This window comes from Oncorhynchus masou, unplaced genomic scaffold, assembly GCF_036934945.1.
Source record: "Oncorhynchus masou masou isolate Uvic2021 unplaced genomic scaffold, UVic_Omas_1.1 unplaced_scaffold_1058, whole genome shotgun sequence".
Lineage (NCBI taxonomy): Eukaryota > Metazoa > Chordata > Actinopteri > Salmoniformes > Salmonidae > Oncorhynchus > Oncorhynchus masou.
The window spans coordinates 100,408-126,397 of NW_027000287.1; the positions used below are offsets into that span (position 1 = coordinate 100,408).

At 47.8% G+C, this 25,990-nt stretch overlaps 1 long non-coding RNA gene across 1 annotated transcript; it reads left to right on the top strand.

Moving 5' to 3' along the window:
- The first annotated feature begins 906 nt into the window (after positions 1-906).
- LOC135528926 (uncharacterized) lies at positions 907-25,970 on the top strand. Its single transcript, XR_010453600.1, has 3 exons — positions 907-1,067; positions 7,129-7,188; positions 25,870-25,970. It is a non-coding gene; the product is annotated as an uncharacterized LOC135528926 (long non-coding RNA).
- Positions 25,971-25,990: the final 20 nt, after the last annotated feature.

Genomic DNA, 25,990 nt, shown 5'->3' on the forward strand with positions numbered 1-25,990 from the left:
TAACACTAGTAGGTCCTTTACTATTCTAACACTAGTAGGTCTAAACCTGGCCCTTTACTATAGTACAAAGTTCTCCTTTTGGCATTTACAATGAAGTTGGTACATCAAGCACGATTTCGTGGTTTGTTCTTGTTGTCCTGTTCTGAAGCTGAATAGAGAGATACAGTAGCTACTGTAATAAATATGGATGTGATTGGTGGAATTACATTGTAACTACGATCCATCAAAGAGCCTGGGCGATAACATCTCCATGCCTTGTAGCCATCGTTGTTACACACTGCCATTTCTAATCTTGACTGCTCTAATGTTGAGCTACATAGTACGATTCCCCCCGGCCTTCTCCCTCGCCTCTCCTTTCCTCTCCTCCTCTTCTCTCCTTTCCCTTCCCCCTCTGCACTTCTCTTCTTTCCTCTCCCCCTCTGCACTTCTCTTCTTTTCTCTCCCCCTCCCCATTCTTATTTTCACTCCCCCATTCTTCTTTCCTCTCCTCCTCCCCCATTCTTCTTTTCTCTCCCCCTCCCCCATTCTTCTTTTCTCTCCCCCTCCCCCATTTTTCTTTTCCTCCCCCTCCCCCATTCTTCTTTCCTCCCCCCTCCCCCATTCTTTCTTTCCTCCCCCCTCCCCCCATTCTTCTTTCCTCCCCCCTCCCCCATTCTTCTTTCCTCTCCCCTCTGCACTCTCTCTTCTTTCCTCTTCCCCTCTGCTCTGCTCTCCCTCCTTTGTTTGTTTGCCTATTATGGGGGAAATCCTTAACTGAATTGCGTCAGAGCTACGTCAATGGCCTCTCAGTGCATTGATGCTGAGGATAGAGACGCCCATATTAATCTATGGGAGAAGAACGTAAAATCGGTTGCCATAACTGTCCCGACCCCGGTGTCTGATCTTCCCGGGCAGTAGGCGCCGGTGACCCAGATCTGTCTGGTGCCCGACCGTGAAGGCAGAATCTCCGGTGGGCTATCAGCGGGGGGGATTCGGCTTGGAGCAGCGGTCTATCTCCGACTACGATGCCGTTCTCCCAGCCGCACGAACCCTGGGACAAAATGGAGGTGACCAGCGTTAGTAGTGAGGTTAGTTCACTATTATAGCTTCTGCATGGGATGGAAGGCTGTTTATGTCCCAGCAAAATGTATGAAACTGCGACTATATAATGGTGAGACAACATGCATGCTAAAGGAGCAGCTAGGCTAATGCTAGTGGTGCTGCTAAGCAAGCTGGCTTGCTATCTGCCTGTTCCAGAGTTATTTATGCGAACTGTGTTTATTTTGAGGCAGCAACTGTTGTCCTTGATGAAATGTATCGGGTTCATATTGGATTGTTTACCAAGCTGTTGAAACGGGCTGTTTTCACCAGTTCCTTCGGTGCTGGAGTGGATGTTAGCTGCTGTTTTGTCCGTTCATTTATCAGGCTAGTAACGTTAACGCCTCAATTACCGGCGGCTGTCAATGCGTTAGCTATAAAGTCAGTCTGTAACTACATCATTTATATTGTTAGGTAAACCATTCGCGTGTTTCGACGTGCTGGGGACTGTTTCCCAGACATGAAACTGTAATGCGCTGTGTTGACGTTGTAGCTGCCAGCAATCCCGGTCCCACCGCTCCGTTCAGACACGGCTGGTGGGCAGGTCATCATGGCTGCAAGGGTCCAGATTTAGTCAGATTGGACTTGTTATGAGAATGAGGTGAGGGTAGAGTTAGCTGAAATGCAACAAAAATCTTTTACTTTTGACATTGTATTTTTTTCTATATATATATATTACTGCTCGAAATAAAGGGAACACTTAAACAGCACAATGTAACTCCAAGTCAATCACACTTCTGTGAAATCAAACTGTCCACTTTGGAAGCAACACTGATTGACAATAAATTTCACATGCAGTTGTGCAAATTGAATAGACAACAGGTGGAAATTATAGGCAATTAGCAAGACACCCCCAATAAAGGAGTGGTTCGGTTCTGCAGGTGGGGACCACAGACCACTTCTCAGTTCCTATGCTTCCTGGCTGATGTTTTGGTCACTTTTGAATGCTGGCGGTGTTTTCACTCTCGTGGTAGCATGAGACGGAGTCTACAACCCACACAAGTGGCTCAGGTAGTGCAGCTCATCCAGGATGGCACATCAATGCGAGCTGTGACAAGAAGGTTTGCTGTGTCTGTCAGCGTAGTGTCCAGAGCATGGAGGCGCTACCAGGAGACAGGCCAGTACATCAGGAGATGTGGAGGAGGCCGTAGGAGGGCAACAACCCAGCAGCAGGACCGCTACCTCCGCCTTTGTGCAAGGAGGAGCACTGCCAGAGCCCTGCAAAATGACCTTCAGCAGGCCACAAATGTGCATGTGTCTGCTCAAACTGTCAGAAACAGACTCCACGAGGGTGGTATGAGGGCCCGACGTCCACAGGTGGGGGTTGTGCTTACAGCCCAACACCGTGCAGGACGTTTGGCATTTGCCAGAGAACACCAAGATTGGCAAATTCGCCACTGGCGCCCTGTGCTCTTCACAGATGAAAGCAGGTTCACACTGAGCACGTGACAGACTTGACAGAGTCTGGAAACGCCGTGGAGAACGTTCTGCTGCCTGCAACATCCTCCAGCATGACCGGTTTGGCAGTGGGTCAGTCATGGTGTGGGGTGGCATTTCTTTGGGGGGCCGCACAGCCCTCCATGTGCTCGCCAGGGGTAGCGTGACTGCCATTAGGTACCGAGATGAGATCCTCAGACCCCCTGTGAGACCATATGCTGGTGCGGTTGGCCCTGGGTTCCTCCTAATGCAAGACAATGCTAGACCTCATGTGGCTGGAGTGTGTCAGCAGTTCCTGCAAGAGGAAGACATTGATGCTATGGACTGGCCCGCCCGTTCCCCAGACCTGAATCCAATTGAGCACATCTGGGACATCATGTCTCGCTCCATCCACCAACGCCACACCACAGACTGTTCAGGAGTTGGCGTATGCTTTAGTCCAGGTCTGGGAGGAGATCCCTCAGGAGACCATCCGCCACCTCATCAGGAGCATGCCCAGGGAGGTATGGAGGTCACACAGGCACGTGGAGGCCACACACACTACTGAGCCTCATTTTGACTTGTTTTAATGACATTACATCAAAGTTGGATCCGCCTGTAGTGTGGTTTTCCACTTTAATTTTGAGTCTGACTCCAAATCCAGACCTCCATAGGTTGATAAATGTGATATCCATTGATAATTTGTGTGATTTTGTTGTCAGCACATTCAACTATGTAAAGAAAAAAGTATTTAATAAGAATATTTCATTCATTCAGATCTCGGATGTGTTATTTTAGTGTTCCCTTTATTTTTTTTGAGCAATATATATATACACGCACACACACACAGTGGGGCAAAAAAGTATTTAGTCAGCCACCAATTGTGCATGTTCTCCCACTTAAAAAGATGAGAGGCCTGTGATTTTCATCATAGGTACACTTATAATAATAATATATCCCATTTAGCAGACGCTTTTGTCCAAAACGACTTACAAGTCGGCTGGGGCCACTACTTTTACATATGGGTGGCACCAGCGGGAATCGAACCCACGACGCTTGGCGTTGCAAGCGCCATGCTCTACCGACTGAGCCACACAGGACTTATCCTGTTTATCATTTTATCATTTTAAAAGGCTAATTGAGCATTAGAAACCCCTTTTGCAATTATGTTAGCACAGCTGAAAACTGTTCTGATTTAAAGAAGCAATACAACTGGCCTTCTTTAGACTAGTTGAGTATCTGAAGAATCAGCATTTGTGGGTTCGATTACAGGCTCAAAATGACCAGAAACAAAACACTTTCTTCTGAAACTCATCAGTCTATTCTTGTACTGAGAAATTAAGGCTATTCCATGCGAGAAATTGCCAAGAAATGGAAGAACTCATACAACGCTGTGTACTACTCCCTTCATAGAACAGTGCAAACTGGCTCTAAGCAGAATAGAAAGAGGAGTGGGAGGCCCCGGTGCACAACTGAACATGGGGACAAGTACATTAGTGTCTAGTTTGAGAAACATGTCTCACAAGTCCTCAACTGGCAGCTTCATTAAATAGTATCTGCAAAACACCAGTCTCATGGTCAACAGTGAAGAGGGATGCTTGCCTTGTAGGCAGAGTTCCTCTGTCCAATGTCTGTGTTCCTTTGCCCATCTTAATAAATAAAAAAATATTGGCCAGTCTGAGATATGGCTTTTCTTTGCAACTCTGCCAGAAGGCAGGCATTCTATTCACTGTTGACGTTGAGACTGGTGATTTTGCGGGTACTACTGTGAGTCAGGAGGAGTGGAGACTCTGAGTCAGGCCTTCATGGTCGAATTGCTGCAAAGAAACCACCACTAAAGGACACCAATGATAAGAATAGACTTGCTTGGGCCAAGAAACACGAGCAATGGACTTTAGACCGGTGGAAATTTGTCCTTTTGATCTGGAGTCCAAATTGGAGATTTTTGGTTCCAACTGCTGTGTCTTTGTGAGATGCAGTTTGGGTGAACAGATGATCTCCGCAAGTGTGTTTCCAACTGTAAAGAATGGAGGAGGTGGTGTTTAGTGGGGGGTGCTTTGCTGGTGACACTGTCGGTGATTTATTTAGATATTCAAGCACACTTAACCAGCATGGCTACCACAGCATTTTGCAGCGATACGCCATCCCATCTGGTTTGGGCTTAGTATTTGTTTTTCAACAGGACAATGACCCAAAACACCTCCAGGCTGTGTAAGGGCCATTTGACCAAGAAGCAGAGCGATGGCGTGCTGCATCAGATGACCTGGCCTCCACAACCACCCGACCAAATTTATATGGTTTGAGATAAGTCGGACTGCAGAGTGAAGGAAAAGCAGCCAACAAGTGCTCACCATATGTGGGTACTCCTTCAAGACTGTTGGAAAAGCATTCCAGGTGAAGCTGGTTGAGAGACTGCCAAATGTGCATAGCTGTCATCAAGGCAAAGGGTGGCAATATGAAGAATCTCAAATATAAAATATATTTTGATTTAACACTATTGGTTAAAGTATTCAGACAAACTTTTTCCACATTTTGTTACGTTATTCTAAAATTGATTTAAATTGTTTTTTCCCCTCATCAATCTACTCACAATACTCCATAATGACAAAGCAAAAACAGGTTCAGAAATTTGTGCAAATGTGTATGTATAAAAATAAATCACATTAACATAAGTATTTAGATCCTTTACTCGGTACTTTGATGAAGCACCTTTGGCAGCGTTTACAGCCTCAAGTCTTCTTGGGTATGGCACTACAAGCTTGGCACAGCTCTATTTGGGAGTTTCTCTTCTCTGAAGATCCTATCAAACTCTGTCAGGTTGGATGGGGAGTGCCATTGCACAGCTATTTTCAGGTCTCCAGAGATGTTTGATCGGGTTCAAGTCCGGGCTCTGGCTGGGACACTTAAGGACATTTAGAGACTTGTCCCGAAGCAACTCCTGCGTTGTCTTGGCTTTGTGCTTAGGGTTGTTGTCCTGTTGGAAGGTGAACCTTTGCCCCAGTCTGATGTCCTGAGCGCTCTGGAGCAGATTTTCATCAAGGATCTCTCTGTAATTTGCTCCGTTCATCTTTCCCTCGATCCTGACTAGTCTCCCAGTCCCTGCCTCTGAAGAACATCCCTACAGCATGATGCTGCCACCACCATGCTTCACTGTAGGGATGGTGTCGGGTTTCTTCCAGATTTGATGCTTGGCATTCAGGCCAAAGTGTTCAATCTTGGTTTCATCAGATCAGAGAATCTTGTTTCTAATTGTCTGAGAGTCCTTTAGGTGATTTATGTCAAACTCCATGCCGGCTGTCGCGCCTTTTACTGAGGAGTGGCTTCCGTCTGGCCAGTCTACCATAAAGGCCTGATTGGTGGAGTGATGCGGAGATGATTGTCCTTCTGGAATGTTCTCCCATCTCCACAGAGGAACGCTGGAGTGCTGTCATAGTGACCATCGGTTTCTTGGTCAACTTCCTGACCAAGGCCCTTCTCCCCGATTGATCAGTTTATCTGGGCGGCCAGCTCTCGGAAGAGTCTTGGTTGTTCCAAACTTCTTCCGTTTAAAAATGATGGAGGCCGTTGTGTTCTTGGGGACCTTCAATGCTGTAGACATTTTTGGTACCCTTCCCCAGATCAGTGCCTGGACACAATCCTGTCTCTGAGCGCTATGGACATTTCCTTCGACCTCATGGATTGGTTTTTGCTCTAACATGTGCTGTCAACTGTGGAACCTTATATAGACAGGTGTGTGCCTTTCCAAATCATGTCCAACCAATTGAATTTTCCACAGGTGGACTCCAATCAAGTTGTAGAAACATTAAGGATAATCAATGGAAACAGGATGCACCTGGGCTGAATTTTGAGTCTCATAGCAAAGGGACTGAATAATAACGTACTTTTATTTTATTATTATTTTATGGGGTATTGTATGTAGATGAGGAAAACATGTATTTAATCCATTTTAACAAAATGTAATAAAAGTCAAGTGGTCTGAATACTTTCCCGAATGTGCTGTAGTTGGCAATAGAAGCAAATGATACTAACCAAAAAATGTACATTTAGATTTATATATACTTTTGGTTAACCCCATGACAATGATTGAGGTATTTAGACGTTATCAATTAAATGAAGCTTTCACAAAAATGTACATATGAAAACCTTAACTTGCACGCACGCAGATTGGTGAAATGGTAAGATAAATTGGCATTCCACATAAGGCTGCAGTCTCCCTTTTACCGGCAGCTTCAGGAATAATGGCAGAATCTGCGAAAGCAAGCAGGAGGAGAATAGTTGGGTCATGTTTTTTTCTTCTGTTCATCTAGATCTCTAACTCCCTCTTGGGGCATTTGTCTCATTTCATCAAACCATAAGCTTTAAGCATCAGTCAAGCTCAATGCATATAGTTGATTTTTTTTATGAAACACAGGGTGTGTCTATATGGAAAAATTCAGTCGACTAAGATTTTATTTTGTCGGTAACAGCTCTTGTTGTCACTGATTTAGCCAAATTGACCTGCTGGAACGCTCCCGTCGTGTGTCAGCTCTGTAGATGTTGATGTGTGATTTGTATTGTGTTGACGTGGTTGTTTACTGTGTGTGTGTGTGTGTGTGTGTGTGTGTGTGTGTGTGTGTGTGTGTGTGTGTGTTCCAGGTTAATGGTCACCAGATCCTGGATGAGCCGATGGACGAGGGAGAGTCTTTTACTCATTGTGTGAGTAACATGGAGGGTGTGTGTCACTGTGTGAGGAACATGGAGGGTGTGTGTCACTGTGTGAGGAACATGGGGGGTGTGAGGAACATGGAGGGTGTGTGTCACTGTGTGAGGAACATGGGGGGTGTGAGGAACATGGAGGGTGTGTGTCACTGTGTGAGGAACATGGGGGGTGTGAGGAACATGGAGGGTGTGTGTCACTGTGTGAGGAACATGGGGGGTGTGAGGAACATGGAGGGTGTGTGTCACTGTGTGAGGAACATGGGGGGTGTGAGGAACATGGAGGGTGTGTCTCACTGTGTGAGGAACATGGAGGGTGTGCACAGTAGTAGTAGTAATAATAATAGTCATTTGTATAGAGCTTTTCAGAACAGTGTACCTGGTAGAGGATAGTGTACCTGGTAGTGGATAGTGTACCTGGTAGAGGATAGTGTACCTGGTAGAGGATAGTGTACCTGGTAGAGGATAGTGTACCTGGTAGAGGATAGTGTACCTGGTAGAGGATAGTCGAGGATTGTGTACCTGGTAGAGGATAGTGTACCTGGTAGAGGATAGTGTTCCTGGTAGAGGATAGTCGAGGATAGTGTACCTGGTAGAGGATAGTGTACGTGGTAGAGGATAGTGTACCTGGTGGAGGATAGTGTATCTGGTAGAGGATAGTGGAGGATAGTGTACCTGGTAGAGGATAGTGGAGGATAGTGTTCCTGGTAGAGGATAGTGTACCTGGTGGAGGATAGTGTATCTGGTAGAGGATAGTAGAGGATAGTGTACCTGGTAGAGGATAGTGTTCCTGGTAGAGGATAGTGGAGGATAGTGTTCCTGGTAGAGGATAGTGTTCCTGGTAGAGGATAGTCGAGGATAGTGTACCTGGTAGAGGATAGTGTACGTGGTAGAGGATAGTGTACCTGGTGGAGGATAGTGTATCTGGTAGAGGATAGTAGAGGATAGTGTACCTGGTAGAGGATAGTGGAGGATAGTGTACCTGGTAGATGATAGTGTACCTGGTAGAGGATAGTGTACCTGGTAGAGGATAGTGTACCTGGTGGAGGATAGTGTATCTGGTAGAGGATAGTAGAGGATAGTGTACCTGGTAGAGGATAGTGGAGGATAGTGTACCTGGTAGAGGATAGTGTACCTGGTAGAGGATAGTGTTCCTGGTAGAGGATAGTGTACCTGGTAGAGGATAGTGTAGTGTTCCTGGTAGAGGATAGTGTTCCTGGTAGAGGATAGAGGATAGTGTACCTGGTGGGAGGATAGTGTATCTGGTAGAGGATAGTGTACCTGGTGGAGGATAGTGTTCCTGGTAGAGGATAGTAGAGGATAGTGTACCTGGTGGAGGATAGTGTACCTGGTAGAGGATAGTGTACCTGGTGGAGGATAGTGTACCTGGTAGAGCATAGTGTTCCTGGTAGAGGATAGTGTACCTGGTGATAGTGGAGGATAGTGTTCCTGGTAGAGGATAGTGTACCTGGTGGAGGATAGTGTTCCTGGTAGAGGATAGTAGAGGATAGTGTTCCTGGTAGAGATAGTGTACCTGGTATAGGATAGTGTACCTGGTAGAGGATAGTAGAGGATAGTGTTCCTGGTAGAGGATAGTGTACCTGGTAGGAGGATAGTGTTCCTGGTGGAGGATAGTCTGGTGGAGGATAGTGTTCCTGGTAGAGGATAGTAGAGGATAGTGTTACCTGGTAGAGGATAGTAGAGGATAGTGTTCCTGGTGGAGGATAGTGTTCCTGGTGGAGGATAGTGTACCTGGTGGAGGATAGTGTATCTGGTAGAGGATAGTGTACCTGGTAGAGGATAGTGTACCTGGTAGAGGATAGTGTTCCTGGTGGAGGATAGTAGAGGATAGTGTTCCTGGTAGAGGATAGTAGAGGATAGTGTTCCTGGTGGAGGATAGTGTTCCTGGTGGAGGATAGTAGAGGATAGTGTTCCTGGTAGAGGATAGTAGAGGATAGTTTACCTGGTAGAGGATAGTAGAGGATAGTGTTCCTGGTGGAGGATAGTGTTCCTGGTGGAGGATAGTACCTGGTGGAGGATAGTGTTCCTGGTAGAGGATAGTAGAGGATAGTGTACCTGGTAGAGGATAGTGTACCTGGTAGAGGATAGTGTACCTGGTAGAGGAGTAGAGGTAGTTTACCTGGTAGAGGATAGTAGAGGATAGTGTTCCTGGTAGAGGATAGTAGAGGATAGTGTTCCTGGTAGAGGATAGTGTTCCTGGTAGAGGGATAGTGTACCTGGTAGAGGATAGTGTACCTGGTAGAGGATAGTCAAGGATAGTGTACCTGGTAGAGGATAGTGTACCTGGTAGAGGATAGTGTACCTGGTAGAGGATAGTAGAGGATAGTGTACCTGGTAGAGGATAGAGGATAGTGTTCCTAGTAGAGGATAGTGATAGTGTACCTGGTAGAGGATAGTGTTCCTGGTAGAGGATAGTGTTCCTGGTAGAGGATAGTACCTGGTAGAGGATAGTGTTCCTGGTAGAGGATAGTGTCCTGGTAGAGGATAGGATAGTACCAGAGGATAGTGTTCCTGGTAGAGGATAGTGTACCTGGTAGAGGATAGTGTTCCTGGTAGAGGATAGTGTACCTGGTAGAGGATAGTGTACCTGGTAGAGGATAGTGTACCTGGTAGAGGATAGTACCTGGTGGAGGATAGTGTACCTGGTAGAGGATAGTAGAGGATAGTGTTCCTGGTAGAGGATAGTGTTCCTGGTGGAGGATAGTGTACCTGGTAGAGGATAGTGTACCTGGTAGAGGATAGTGTACCTGGTAGAGGATAGTGTTCCTGGTGGAGGATAGTGTACCTGGTGGAGGATAGTGTACCTGGTAGAGGATAGTGTTCCTGGTAGAGGATAGTGTTCCTGGTAGAGGATAGTGTTCCTGGTAGAGGAGTGTTCCTGGTAGAGGATAGTGTACCTGGTCGAGGATAGTGTACCTGGTGGAGGATAGTGTCCCTGGTGGAGGATAGTGTCCTGGTAGAGGATAGTGTTCCTGGTGGAGGATAGTGTTCCTGGTAGAGGATGGAGGATAGTGTTCCTGGTAGAGGATGGTAGAGGATAGTGTTCCTGGTAGAGGATGGTAGAGGATAGTGTACCTGGTAGAGGATAGTGTACCTGGTAGAGGATAGTGTTCCTGTTAGAGGATAGTAGAGGATAGTGTACCTGGTGGAGGATAGTGTTCCTGGTGGAGGATAGTGTTCCTGGTAGAGGATAGTGTTCCTGGTAGAGGATAGTGTTCCTGGTGGAGGATAGTGACCTGGTGGAGGATAGTTCCTGGTGGAGGATAGTGTACCTGGTGGAGGATAGTGTACCTGGTAGAGGATAGTGGAGGATAGTGTACCTGGTAGAGGATAGTGTACCTGGTAGAGGATAGTGTTCCTGGTAGAGGATAGTGTTCCTGGTAGAGGATAGTGTTCCTGGTAGAGGATGGTAGAGGATAGTGTTCCTGGTAGAGGATGGTAGAGGATAGTGTTCCTGGTAGAGGATGGTAGAGGATAGTGTTCCTGGTAGAGTAGAGGATAGTGTTCCTGGTAGAGGATAGTGTTCCTGGTAGAGGATAGTAGAGGATAGTGTACCTGGTAGAGGATAGTGTTACCTGGTAGAGGATAGTGTTCCTGGTAGAGGATAGTGTACCTGGTAGAGGATAGTGTTCCTGGTAGAGGATAGTGTTCCTGGTAGAGGATAGTGTACCTGGTAGAGGATAGTGTACCTGGTGGATAGGAGTAGATAGTGTACCTGGTAGAGGAGTGTACCTGGTAGAGGATAGTGTACCTGGTAGAGGATAGTAGAGGATAGTGTACCTGGTAGTAGAGGATAGTGTTCCTGGTGGAGGATAGTGTTCCTGGTGGAGGATAGTGTACCTGGTGGAGGATAGTGTATCTGGTAGAGGATAGTAGAGGATAGTGTACCTGGTAGAGGATAGTGTACCTGGTAGAGGATAGTGTACCTGGTAGAGGATAGTGTTCCTGGTAGAGGATAGTAGAGGAGTGTTCCTAGTAGAGGATAGTGTTCCTGGTAGAGGATAGTAGAGGATAGTGTTCCTGGTAGAGGATAGTGTTCCGAGGATAGTGTTCCTGGTAGAGGATAGTCAAGGATAGTGTACCTGGTAGAGGATAGTGTTCCTGGTAGAGGATAGTAGAGGATAGTGTTCCTGGTAGAGGATAGTAGAGGATAGTGTTCCTGGTAGAGGATAGTGTACCTGGTAGAGGATAGTAGAGGATAGTGTTCCTGGTGGAGGATAGTGTTCCTGGTAGAGGATAGTAGAGGATAGTGTACCTGGTAGAGGATAGTAGAGGATACCTGGTAGAGGATAGTGTACCTGGTAGAGGATAGTGTTCCTGGTAGAGGATAGTAGAGGATAGTGTTCCTGGTAGAGGATAGTAGAGGATAGTGTTCCTGGTAGAGGATAGTGTACCTGGTAGAGGATAGTAGAGGATAGTGTTCCTGGTAGAGGATAGTGTACCTGGTAGAGGATAGTAGAGGATAGTACCTGGTAGAGGATAGATAGGTAGTAGGATAGTGTTCCTGGTAGAGGATAGTGTTCCTGGTAGAGGATAGTGTTCCTGGTAGAGGATAGTCGAGGATAGTGTTCCTGGTAGAGAATAGTGTACCTGGTAGAGGATAGTGTACCTGGTAGAGGATAGTGTACCTGGTAGAGGATAGTCAAGGATAGTGTTCCTAGTAGAGGATAGTCGAGGATAGTGTACCTGGTAGAGGATAGTGTACCTGGTAGAGGATAGTGTACCTGGTAGAGGATAGTGTACCTGGTAGAGGATAGTGTACCTGGTAGAGGATAGTGTTCCTGGTAGAGGATAGTGTTCTGGTAGAGGATAGTGTTCCTGGTAGAGGTAGAGGATAGTGTACCTGGTAGAGGATGGTAGAGGATAGTGTACCTGGTAGAGGATAGTGTACCTGGTAGAGGATAGTGTACCTGGTAGAGGATAGTGTTACCTGGTAGAGGATAGTGTTCCTGGTAGAGGATAGTAGAGGATAGTGTACCTGGTGGAGGATAGTGTACCTGGTAGAGGATAGATAGTGTACCTGGAGGATAGTGTTCCTGGTAGAGGATAGTGTACCTGGAGGATAGTGTACCTGGTAGAGGATAGTGTTCCTGGTAGAGGATAGTGTACCTGGTAGAGGATAGTGTACCTGGTAGAGGATAGTGTACCTGGTAGAGGATAGTGTACCTGGTAGAGGATAGTGTACCTGGTAGAGGATATAGTGTTCCTGGTAGAGGATAGTGTTCCTGGTAGAGGATAGTGTTCCTGGTGGAGGATAGTGTTCCTGGTAGAGGATAGTGTACCTGGTAGAGGATAGTGTAGTGTTCCTGGTAGAGGATAGTGTTCCTGGATGTAGAGGATAGTGTTCCTGGTAGAGGATAGTGTTCCTGGTAGAGGATTGTAGAGATGTACCTGGTAGAGGATAGTGTACCTGGTGGTAGAGGATAGTGTACCTGGTGGAGGAGGATAGTGTTCCTGGTAGAGGATACCTGGTAGAGGATAGTGTTCCTGGTAGAGGATAGTGTACCTGGTAGAGTGACCTGGTAGAGGATAGTGTACCTGGTAGAGGATAGTGTACCTGGTGGAGGATAGTGTACCTAGAGGATAGTGGAGGATAGTGTACCTGGTGGTGGAGGATAGTGTACCTGGTAGAGGATAGTGTTCCTGGTAGAGGATAGTGTTCCTGGTAGAGGATGGTAGAGGATAGTGTACCTGGTAGAGGATAGTGTTCCTGGTAGAGGATAGTGTTCCTGGTAGAGGATAGTGTTCCTGGTAGAGGATAGTGTACCTAGAGGATAGTGTTCCTGGTAGAGGATAGTGTACCTGGTAGAGGATAGTGTTCCTGGTAGAGGATAGTGTTCCTGTAGAGGATAGAGGATAGTGTTCCTGGTAGAGGATAGTAGAGGATAGTGTACCTGGTGGAGGACCTGGTGGAGGATAGTGTAGAGGATAGTGTTCCTGGTGGAGGATAGTGTACCTGGTAGAGGATAGTGTACCTGGTGGAGGATAGTGTCCCTGGTAGAGGATAGTGTGTACCTGGTAGAGGATAGTGTTCCTGGTAGAGGATAGTCAGAGGATAGTGTTCCTGGTAGAGGAGTCGAGGATAGTGTACCTGGTAGAGGATAGTGTACCTGGTAGAGGATAGTGTACCTGGTAGAGGATAGTGTACCTGGTAGAGGATAGTGTACCTGGTAGAGGATAGTGTTCCTGGTAGAGGATAGTGTACCTAGTGACCTGGTAGAGGATAGTGTACCTGGAGAGGATAGTGTACCTGGTAGAGGATAGTGTTCCTAGAGGATAGAGGATAGTGTACCTGGTAGAGGATAGTGTACCTGGTAGAGGATAGTGTTCCTGGTAGAGGATAGTGTTCCTGGTAGAGGATAGTGTACCTGGTAGAGGATAGTGTTCCTGGTAGAGGATAGTGTTCCTGGTAGAGAGGATGGTAGAGGATAGTGTACCTGGTAGAGGATAGTGTACCTGGTAGAGGATAGTGTTCCTGGTAGAGGATGGTAGAGGATAGTGTTCCTGTGGAGGATAGTGTTCCTGGTAGAGGATAGTGTACCTGGTAGAGGATAGTGTTCCTGGTAGAGGATAGTGTTCCTGGTAGAGGATGGAGGATAGTGTTCCTGGTAGAGGATAGTGTTCCTGGTAGAGGATGGAGGATAGTGTTCCTGGTAGAGGATAGTGTTCCTGGTAGAGGATAGTGTGTTCCTGGTAGAGGATGGTAGAGGATAGTGTTCCTGGTAGAGGATAGTGTTCCTGGTAGAGGATAGTAGAGGATAGTGTACCTGGTGGAGGATAGTGTACCTGGTAGAGGATAGTGTTCCTGGTAGAGGATAGTGTTCCTGGTAGAGGATAGTGTTCCTGGTAGAGGATAGTGTTCCTGGTGGAGGATAGTGTTCCTGGTAGAGGATAGGAGGATAGTGTACCTGGTAGAGGATATTGTACCTGGTAGAGGATAGTGTTCCTGGTAGAGGATAGTGTACCTGGTAGAGGATAGTGTTCCTGGTAGAGGATAGTGTTCCTGGTAGAGGATAGTGTACCTGGTAGAGGATAGTAGAGGATAGTGTTCCTGGTAGAGGATAGTGTTCCTGGTAGAGGATAGTAGAGGATAGTGTACCTGGTGGAGGATAGTGTTCCTGGTAGAGGATAGTGTTCCTGGTAGAGGATAATAGAGGATAGTGTTCCTGGTAGAGGATAGTGTACCTGGTAGAGGATAGTAGAGGATAGTGTTCCTGGTAGAGGATAGTGTTCCTGGTAGAGGATTGTAGAGGATAGTGTACCTGGTGGAGGATAGTGTTCCTGGTAGAGGATAGTGTTCCTGGTAGAGGATAATAGAGGATAGTGTTCCTGGTAGAGGATAGTGTTCCTGGTAGAGGATAGTCAAGGATAGTGTTCCTGGTAGAGGATAGTCGAGGATTGTGTACCTGGTAGAGGATAGTGTTCCTGGTAGAGGATAGTGTACCTGGTAGAGTGTACCTGGTGGAGGATAGTGTACCTGGTAGAGGATAGTGTTCCTGGTGGAGGATAGTGTCCCTGGTAGAGGATAGTGTTCCTGGTAGAGGATAGTGTACCTGGTAGAGGATAGTGTTCCTGGTAGAGGGACCTGGTAGAGGATAGTGTACCTGGTAGAGGGATGGTAGAGGATAGTGTTCCTGGTAGAGGATAGGACCTGGTAGAGGATAGTGTTCCTGGTAGAGGATGGTAGAGGATAGTGTTCCTGGTAGAGGATAGTAGAGGATAGTGTTCCTGGTAGAGGATAGTAGAGGATAGTGTACCTGGTGGAGGATAGTGTCCTGGTGGAGGATAGTGTTCCTGGTGGAGGATAGTGTTCCTGGTGGAGGATAGTGTACCTGGTGGAGGATAGTGTACCTGGTGGAGGATAGTGTTCCTGGTAGAGGATAGTGTTCCTGGTAGAGGATAGTGTACCTGGTAGAGGATAGTGTTCCTGGTAGAGGATAGAGGATAGTGTACCTGGTAGAGGATAGTGTACCTGGTAGAGGATAGTGTTCCTGGTAGAGGATAGTGTACCTGGTAGAGGATAGTGTTCCTGGTAGAGGATAGTGTCCCTGGTAGAGGATAGTGTTCCTGGTAGAGGATAGTGTTCCTGGTAGAGGATGGTAGAGGATAGTGTTCCTGGTGGAGGATAGTGTTCCTGGTAGAGGATAGTGTTCCTGGTAGAGGATGGTAGAGGATAGTGTTCCTGGTAGAGGATAGTGTTCCTCGAGGATAGTGTACCTGGTAGAGGATAGTGTACCTGGTAGAGGATAGTGTACCTGGTAGAGGATAGTGTACCTGGTAGAGGATAGTGTTCCTGGTGGTAGAGGATAGTGTTCCTGGTAGAGGATGGTAGAGGATAGTGTTCCTGGTAGAGGATAGTGTTAGAGGATAGTGTTCCTGGTGGAGGATGGTACCTGGATGTGAGGATAGTGTATGGTAGAGGATAGTGTTCCTGGATGTAGAGGATAGTGTACCTGGTGGAGGATAGTGTTCCTGGTAGAGGATAGTGTACCTGGTGGAGGATAGTGTTCCTGGTAGAGGATAGTGTTCCTGGTAGAGGATGGTAGAGGATAGTGTACCTGGTGGAGGATAGTGTACCTGGTGGAGGATAGTGTTCCTGGTAGAGGATAGTGTTCCTGGTAGAGGATAGTGTTCCTGGTAGAGGATGGGAGGATAGTGTTCCTGGTAGAGGATAGTGTTCCTGGTAGAGGATAGTGTTCCTGGTAGAGGATGTGTTCCTGGTAGAGGATGGTAGAGGATAGTGTTCCTGGTAGAGGATGGTAGAGGATAGTGTTCCTGGTAAGAGGATAGTGTCCTGGTAGAGGATAGGAGGATAGTGTACCTGGTAGAGGATAGTGTTCCTGGTAGAGGATGGTAGAGGATAGTGTACCTGGTGGAGGATAGTGTACCTGGTAGAGGATAGTGTTCCTGGTAGAGGATAGTGTTCCTGGTAGAGGATAGTGTTCCTGGTAGAGGATAGTGTTCCTGGATAGAGGATAGTGTACCTGGTGGAGGATAGTGTACCTGGTAGAGGATAGTGTTCCTGGTAGAGGATAGTGTTCCTGGTAGAGGATAGTGTTCCTGGTAGAGGATAGTGTACCTGGTAGAGGATAGTGTTCCTGGTAGAGGATAATAGAGGATAGTGTACCTGGTAGAGGATAGTGTTCCTGGTGTTAGAGGATAGTGTACCTGGTGGAGGATAGTGTTCCTGGTAGAGGATAGTGTTCCTGGTAGAGGATAGTAGAGGATAGTGTTCCTGGTAGAGGATAGTGTTCCTGGTAGAGGAGGATAGTGTTCCTGGTAGAGGAGGATAGTGTACCTGGTAGGAGGATAGTGTACCTGGTAGAGGATAGTGTTCCTGGTAGAGGATAGTGTACCTGGTGGAGGATAGTGTACCTGGTAGAGGATAGTGTTCCTGGTGGAGGATAGTGTACCTGGTGGAGGATAGTGTACCTGGTAGAGGATAGTGTACCTGGTAGAGGATAGTGTGGAGTAGTGTCCTGGTAGAGGATAGTGTACCTGGTAGAGGATAGTGCTCCTGGTAGAGGATAGTGTACCTGGTGGAGGATAGTGTACCTGGTGGAGGATAGTGTACCTGGTGGAGGATAGTGTCCTGGTGGAGGATAGTGTTCCTGGTAGAGGATAGTGTTCCTGGTAGAGGATAGTAGAGGATAGTGTTCCTGGTGGAGGATAGTGTTCCTAGAGGTGGAGGATAGTGTTCCTGGTAGAGGAGGAGGATAGTGTTCCTGGTAGAGGATAGTGTTCCTGGTGGAGGATAGTGTCCCTGAGGTGGAGGGATAGTGTACCTGGTGGAGGATAGTGTTCCTGGTAGAGGATGGTAGAGGATAGTGTTCCTGGTAGAGGATGGTAGAGGATAGTGTTCCTGGTAGAGGATAGTAGAGGATAGTGTTCCTGGTAGAGGATAGTAGAGGATAGTGTACCTGGTAGAGGATAGTGTACCTGGTAGAGGATAGTGTACCTGGTAGAGGATAGTGTTCCTGGTAGAGGATAGTGTACCTGGTAGAGGATAGTGTACCTGGTAGAGGATAGTGTACCTAGAGGATAGGTACCTGGTGGAGGATAGTGTACCTGGTAGAGGATAGTGCTCCTGGTAGAGGATAGTGTACCTGGTAGAGGATAGTGTACCTGGTAGAGGATAGTGTACCTGGTAGAGGATAGTGTACCTGGTAGAGGATAGTGTACCTGGTAGAGGATAGTGTTCCTGGTAGAGGATAGAGGATAGTGTACCTGGTAGAGGATAGTGTACCTGGTAGAGGATAGTGTTCCTGGTAGAGGATAGTGTTCCTGGTCGAGGATAGTGTACCTGTTCGAGGATAGTGTACCTGGTGGAGGATAGTGTACCTGGTAGAGGTAGAGGATAGTGTTCCTGGTAGAGGATAGTGTTCCTGGTGGTAGAGGATAGTGTACCTGGTAGAGGATAGTGTACCTGGTGGAGGATAGTGTACCTGGTAGAGGATAGTGTACCTGGTAGAGGATACCTGGTAGAGGATAGTGTTCCTGGTAGAGGATAGTGATAGTGTTGTAGAGGATAGTGTACCTGGTAGAGGATAGTGTACCTGGTAGAGGATAGTGTACCTGGTAGAGGATAGTGTTCCTGGTAGGATAGTGTACCTGGTAGAGGATAGTGTACCTGGTGGAGGATAGTGTACCTGGTAGAGGATAGTGGAGGATAGTGTCCCTAGAGGATAGAGGATAGTGTACCTGGTAGAGGATAGTGTACCTGGTAGAGGATAGTGTACCTGGTAGAGGATAGTGTACCTGGTAGAGGATAGTGTACCTGGTAGAGGATAGTGTTCCTGGTAGAGGATAGTGTTCCTGGTAGAAGATAGTTTAGGATAGTGTACCTGGTAGTGGATAGTGTACCTGGTAGAGGATAGTGTTCCTGGTAGAGGATAGTGTTCCTGGTCGAGGATAGTGTACCTGTTCGAGGATAGTGTACCTGGTGGAGGATAGTGTACCTGGTGGAGGATAGTGTACCTGGTGGAGGATAGTGTTCCTGGTAGAGGATAGTGTTCCTGGTAGAGGATGGTAGAGGATAGTGTACCTGGTCGAGGATAGTGTACCTGGTCGAGGATAGTGTACCTGGTCGAGGATAGTGTACCTGGTAGAGGATAGTGGAGGATAGTGTACCTGTTCGAGGATAGTGTACCTGGTAGAGGATAGTGTTCCTGGTGGAGGATAGTGCCCCTGGTAGAGGATAGTGTTCCTGGTAGAGGATAGTGTTCCTGGTAGAGGATAGTGTTCCTGGTAGAGGATAGTGTACCTGGTAGAGGATAGTGTTCCTGGTGGAGGATAGTGCCCCTGGTAGAGGATAGTGTTCCTGGGTGGAGGATAGTGTCCCTGGTAGAGGATAGTGTGTACCTGGTGAGGATAGTGTTCCTGGTAGAGGATAGTGTTCCTGGTAGTGGATGGTAGAGGATAGTGTACCTGGTGGAGGATAGTGTTCCTGGTAGAGGATAGTGTACCTGGTAGAGGATAGTAGAGGATAGTGTACCTGGTAGAGGATAGTGTACCTGGTAGAGGATAGTGTAGTGTTCCTGGTCGAGGATAGTGTACCTGGTAGAGGGATAGGTGTGTCCTGGTGGAGGATAGTGCCCCTGGTAGAGGATAGTGTCCCTGGTAGAGGATAGTGTTCCTGGTAGAGGGATAGTGTTCCTGGTAGAGGATGGTAGAGGATAGTGTTCCTGGTAGAGATAGATTGTGTCCTGGTAGAGGATAGTGTTCCTGGTAGAGGTGTAGTGTCCCTGGTAGAGGATAGTGTACCTGGTAGAGGATAGTGTTCCTGGGTAGGATGGGGATAGTGTACCTGGTAAGAGGGTAGAGGATAGTGTTCCTGGTAGAGGGATAGTAGAGGATAGTGTACCTGGTGGAGGATAGTGTTCCTGGTAGAGGATAGTGTTCCTGGTAGAGGATAGTGTTCCTGGTGGAGGATAGTGTACCTGGTGGAGGATAGTGTCCCTGGTGGAGGATAGTGTCCCTAGAGGGTGGAGGATAACCTGGTAGAGGATAGTGTACCTGGTAGAGGATAGTGTACCTGGTAGAGGGATAGTGTTCCTGGTAGAGGATAGTGTTCCTGGTAGAGGATAGTGTTCCTGGTAGAGGATAGTGTCCTGGTAGAGGATAGTAGAGGATAGTGTTCCTGGTAGTGGATAGTAGAGGATAGTGTACCTGGTGGAGGATAGTGTTCCTGGTAGAGGATAGTGTACCTGGTGGAGGATAGTGTAGAGGATAGTGTACCTGGTAGAGGATAGTGTACCTGGTGGAGGATAGTGTAGAGGATAGTGTTCCTGGTAGAGGATAGTGTTCCTGGTGGGTAGAGGATAGTGTCCCTGGTGGAGGATAGTGTTCCTGGTAGAGGATAGTGTTCCTGGTAGAGGATAATAGACCTGTTCGATAGTGTTCCTGGTAGAGGATAGTGTCCCTGGTAGTCAAGGATAGTGTCCCTGGTAGAGATGATAGTGTCCCTGGTAGAGGATAGTGTTCCTGGTAGAGGATAGTGTACCTGGTAGATGGGATAGTGTTCCTGGTAGAGTGATAGTGTACCTGGTAGAGGATAGTGTTCCTGGTAGAGGATAGTAGAGGATAGTGTCCTGGTAGAGGATAGTGGAGGATAGTGTACCTGGTAGATGATGTGTCCCTGGTAGAGGGATAGTGTCCCTGAGGATAGAGGATAGTGTTCCTGGAGAGGATAGTGTTCCTGGTGGAGGATAGTGTTCCTGGTGGAGGATAGTGCTCCTGGTAGAGGATAGTGTACCTGGTAGTGGAGGATAGTGTACCTGGTAGAGGATAGTGTACCTGGTAGAGGATAGTGTCCTGGTAGAGGATAGTGTCCTGGTAGAGGATAGTGTTCCTGGTGGAGGATAGTGGAGGATAGTGTACCTGGTAGAGGATAATAGAGGATAGTGTTCCTGGTAGAGGATAGTGTTCCTGGTGGAGGATAGTGTACCTGGTGGAGGATAGTGTTCCTGGTGGAGGATAGTGTCCTGGTGGAGGATAGTGTACCTGGTGGAGGATAGTGTCCTGGTGGAGGATAGTGTTCCTGGTGGAGGATAGTGTTCCTGGTAAGAGGATAGTGTTCCTGGTAGAGGATAGTGTTCCTGGTAGAGTGTACCTGGTAGAGGATAGTGTTCCTGGTAGAGGATAGTGTTCCTGGTGGAGGATAGTGTACCTGGTAGAGGATAGTGTTCCTGGTGGAGGATAGTGTCCCTGGTGGAGGATAGTGTTCCCTGGTAGAGGATAGTGTCCCTGGTGGAGGATAGTGTTCCTGGTAGAGGATAGTGTTCCTGGTAGAGGATAGTGTTCCTGGTGGAGGATAGTGTTCTGGTAGAGGATGGTGGAGGATAGTGTACCTGGTGGAGGATAGTGATGGTAGAGGATAGTGTACCTGGTAGAGGATAGTGTTCCTGGTGGAGGATAGTGTTCCTGGTAAGGAGTGTTCCTGGTAGAGGATAGTGTACCCTGGTAGAGGATAGTGTTCCTGGTAGAGGATAGTAGAGGATGTCCCTGGTAGAGGATAGTGTCCCTGGTAGAGGATGAGTGTTCCTGGGTAGAGGATAGTGTTCCTGGTGGAGGATATAGTTCCTGGTAGAGGATAGGTGTAGTGTTCCTGGTGGAGGATAGTGTACCTGGTAGAGGATAGTGGAGGATAGTGTACCTGGTAAGAGGATAGTGTACCTGGTAGAGGATAGTGCTCCTGGTAGAGGATAGTGTTCCTGGTAGAGGATAGTGTTCCTGGTAGAGGATAGTGTTCCTGGTAGAGGATAGTGTACCTGGTAGAGGATAATAGAGGATAGTGTTCCTGGTAGAGGATAGTGTTCCTTGTAGAGGATAGTAGAGGATAGTGTACCTGGTGGAGGATAGTGTTCCTGGTAGAGGATAGTGTTCCTGGTAGAGGATAATAGAGGATAGTTTTCCTGGTAGAGGATAGTGTTCCTGGTGGAGGATAGTGTACCTGGTGGAGGATAGTGTACCTGGTGGAGGATAGTGTACCTGGTTTAGGATAGTGTACCTGGTGGAGGATAGTGTACCTGGTGGAGGATAGTGTTCCTGGTAGAGGATAGTGTTCCTGGTGGAGGATAGTGTTCCTGGTGGAGGATAGTGTTCCTGGTGGAGGATAGTGTTCCTGGTGGAGGATAGTGTACCTGGTAGGAGGATGGTAGAGGATAGTGTTCCTGGTGGAGGATAGTGTACCTGGTGGAGGATGGTGTACCCTGGTGGAGGATAGTGTCCCTGGGTAGAGGGTAGTGTTCCTGGTGGAGGATAGTGTACCTGGTGGGGATAGTGTCCCTGGTGGAGGATAGTGTACCTGGTGGAGGATAGTGTACCTGGTGGAGGATATGTTCCTGGTGGAGTGGATAGTGTTCCTGGTAGAGGATAGTGTTCCTGGTAGAGGATAGTAGAGGATAGTGTACCTAGAGGTGGAGGATAGTGTTCCTGGTGGGATAGTAGGGTAGTGTCCCTGGGTAGAGGATAGTGTTCCTGGGTAGAGGATAGTGTACCTGGTAGAGGATAGTGGACCTGGTAGAGGATAGTAGAGGATATAGTTCCTGGTTGAGGATGGTAGTGGATAGTGTTCCTGGTAGAGGATAGTGTTCCTGGTTGAGGATAGTAGAGGATAGTGTCCCTGGGTAGGGGATAGTGTTCCTGGTAGAGGATAGTGTCCTGGTAGAGTGATAGTGTTCCTGGTAGAGTGATAGTGTCCTGGGTAGAGGGTAGTGTTCCTGGTAGGGATAGTGTCCTGGTAGAGGATAGTAGAGGATAGTGTTCCTGGTAGAGGATAGTGTTCCTGGTAGAGGATAGTAGGATAGTGTCCCTGGGTGGTAGGATAGTGTTCCTGGTAGAGGGATAGTGTCCCTGGTGGGTAGAGGATAGTGTTCCTGGTAGAGGATAGGGTAGTGCTCCTGGTGGAGGAGGGATAGTAGAGGATAGTGTCCCTGGTGGAGGATAGTGTCCCTGGTGGAGGATAGTGTCCCTGGTGGAGGATAGTGTTCCTGGTGGAGGATAGTGTTCCTGGTAGAGGATAGTGTTCCTGGTAGAGGATGGAGGGGATAGTGTACCTGGTGGAGGATAGTGTACCTGGTCGAGGATAGTGTACCTGGTGGAGGATAGTGTTCCTGGTGGAGGATAGTGTACCTGGTGGAGGATAGTGTTCCTGGTGGAGGATAGTGTTCCTGGTGGAGGATGGTGTTCCTGGTAGAGGATAATAGAGGATAGTGTTCCTGGTAGAGTGATGGGTAGAGGGTAAGTGTTCCTGGTAGAGGGTATGTCCCTGGGTAGAGGATAGTGTCCCTGGTAGAGGATGGTAGAGGATATAGTTCCTGGTGGTAGTGGATAGTGTTCCTGGTAGAGGATAGTGTTCCTGGTAGAGGATAGTAGAGGATAGTGTACCTGGTGGAGGATAGTGTTCCTGGTAGAGGATAGTGTTCCTGGTAGAGGGTAGTGTACCTGGTAGAGGATAGTGTTCCTGGTAGAGGATAGTGTACCTGGTGGAGGATAGTGGACCTGGTAGAGGATAGTGTTCCTGATGGAGGATAGTGTTCCTGGTTGAGGATAGTGTACCTGGTGGAGGATAGTGTACCTGGTGGAGGATCGTGTTCCTGGTTGAGGATAGTGGAGGATAGTGTACCTGGTAGAGGATAGTGCTCCTGGTAGAGTGATAGTGTCCCTGGTAGAGGATAGTGTCCCTGGGTAGAGGATAGTGTCCCTGGGTGTAGGGTAGTGTCCTGGGTAGAGGGTAGTGTCCTGGATAGTAGAGGATAGTGTCCTGGTGGAGGGTAGTGTTCCTGGTAGAGGATAGTGTTCCTGGTAGAGGATAATAGAGGATAGTGTTCTGGTAGAGGATAGTGTTCCTGGTGGGTAGTGACCTGGTGGGGATAGTGTCCCTGGGTAGAGGATAGTGTCCCTGGTGGATAGTGTACCTGGTGGGGATAGTGTCCCTGGATGGAGGATAATAGAGGGTAGTGTTCCTGGTAGAGGATAGTGTTCCTGGTAGAGGATAGTGTTCCTGGTGGAGGATAGTTCCTGGTGGAGGATAGTGTAGGATAGTGTACCTGGTGGAGGATAGTGTACCTGGTGGAGGATAGTGTTCCTGGATGGAGGATAGTGTACCTGGTGGAGGATAGTGTACCTGGTGGAGGATAGTGTTCCTGGTGGAGGTAGTGTTCCTGGTGGAGGATAGTGTACCTGGTAGAGGATAGTGTTCCTGGTGGAGGATAGTGTTCCTTTGTAGCGGGATAGTGTTCCTAGGTGGAGGATAGTGTCCCTGGGTGGAGGATAGTGTCCCTGGGTGGAGGATAGTGTCCCTGATGGTAGAGGATAGTGTCCCCTGGGTAGAGGATAATGGTAGGGTAGTGTTCCTGGTAGAGGATAGTGTAGAGGATAGTGTTCCTGGTGAGGGGTAGTGTTCCTGGATGGAGGATAGTAGAGGATAGTGTTCCTGGTAGAGGATAGTGTTCCCTGGTAGAGGATAGTGTAGAGGATAGTGTTCCTGGTAGAGGATAGTGGACCTGGATAGTGTTCCTGATGGAGGATAGTGTACCTGGGATAGTGTACCTGGTGGAGGATAGTGTACCTGGGTAGAGGATAGTGTACCTGTACCTGTAGTAGTGATAGTGTTCCTGGGTAGAGGATAGTGTACCTGGGTAGAGGATAGTGTACCTGGGTGGGTAGAGGATAGTGTTCCTGGTAGAGGATAGTGTCCCTGGTAGAGGATAGTAGAGGATAGTGTACCTGGTGGAGGAGTGTAGTAGAGGATAGTGTTCCTGGTGGATAGTGGATAGTAGGATAGTGTCCCTGGATGGAGGATAATGGTGGAGGATAGTGTACCTGGTAGAGGATAGTGTACCTGGTAGAGGATAGTGTACCTGTGGAGGGATAGTGTACCTGGTAGAGGATAGTGATAGTGTTCCTGGTAGGATAGTGTTCCTGGTAGAGGATAGTGTTCCTGGTAGAGGATAGTGTTCCTGGTAGAGGATAGTGTTCCTGGTAGGTAGTGGATGGTGGAGGTAGTGTCCCTGGTGGAGGATAGTGTTCCTGGTAGAGGATAGTGTACCTGGTAGTGTTCCTGGTAGAGGATAGTGGAGGATAGTGTTCCTGGTAGAGGATAGTGTTCCTGGTAGAGGATAGTGTACCTGGTAGAGGATAGTGTTCCTGAGGATAGTGTAGAGGATAGTGTCCCTGGGTAGAGGATAGTGTCCCTGGGTAGAGGATAGTGTACCTGGGTAGAGGATAGTGTCCCTGAGGGTACCTGGGTAGAGGGATAGTTTCCCTGGGTAGAGGATAGTGGGTAGAGGATAACCTGGTAGAGGATATAGAGGTGTTCATGGTTCCTGGAGAGGATAGTAGAGGATAGTGTTCCTGGTAGAGGATAGTGTTCCTGGTAGAGGATAGTACCTGGTAGGTATAGTAGAGGGATAGTGTTCCTGGTAGAGGATAGTGTACCTGGTAGAGGATAGTGTCCTGGTGGATAGTAGAGGATAGTGTCCCTGGATAGTAGAGGATAGTGTAGAGGATAGTGTCCTGGTTGAGGATAATAGAGGATAGTGTCCCTGGGTAGAGGATAATAGAGGATAGTGTCCCTGGGTAGTGTCCGTGGTTGGGGATAGTGTCCCTGGGTAGAGGGTAGTGTCCCTGGGTAGAGGATATAGTGACCCTGGGTAGAGGATAGTGTCCCTGGGTAGAGGATAATAGAGGATAGTGTCCCTGGGTAGGGATAGTGTCCCTGGGTAGAGGGATAGTGTCCCTGGGTAGAGGATAGTGTCCCTGGGTAGAGGATGTGTATATTTTAAATGCATCAAAAAGATAAGTTAAATACAGAGTACATTTAGAATCAGTAGATGCTTAGGTGCTAAAATCACTTTCCAGATTAGTACTTCAAGAAAAACAGTATTTAGAAATGGGTTTTATGTCCCGTTTGATAGGTTCGGATTAATGGGGTGACTCAGATGTTCAAGGAGAGAATCCGTAGGCAAGGGGCATGAGGTCCCTCAGTCTATTCTAGACTGTAAAGTCTATGAGGAGGATTCTGGAGTGGATCCACTAGTTGACTGGAGGCCAGTTCAGTAAGGATGGGGGTGATGTGGGTGGACGTCTTGGTCCTGGTCATGCTGCACTATTCTGGAGAATGTGTTTTATTTTATTGAACCTTTTATTTAACTCGTCAAGTCAGTTAAGAGCAAATTCTTATCTACTATGACGGCCTACCCAGGCCAAACCCAGACTGCACTGGGCCAGTTGGGACTCCCAATCACGGGCGGATGTGATACAGCCTGGATTCGAACCAGTTGCGGTAGTGACTCCTCTTTGCACTGGGATGAAGTGTGTTAGACTGCTGCACCACTCGGGAGCCTCTGAAGTGATTTGCCCCTGAACAGAGCTGTAGTCAATCTGGGAAAACATTTAGGTGTGGGCTAGTTTCTCTGCATCTGGCTGGGAGAGCGATAGTTTGGCCATGTGTCTTTGATAGAAACATGTTAGCGGATACGGTTTATATGGGCATCACAGGACAGAGAAGGGCCAAGTTGACTCCCTAGTTGGAGAGGGTGGATGGCTTGACCGTCGATTGTAGGGTAGATGTTCTGGTGACCTACTTGAATAAGGGGTTGTATGTGCGTATATATTTTGTGTGTGCATGCAGTACTAACTGTGTGTGTGTGTGTGTAGGACGAGGTTCTGTCATATTCAGAGATCCATATCACCCACCATGTGAAGGAGGGCTGTGAGAAGGCTGACCCGAGGCACTTTGAGCTGCTTAAGGTCCTGGGACAGGGTTCCTTCGGAAAGG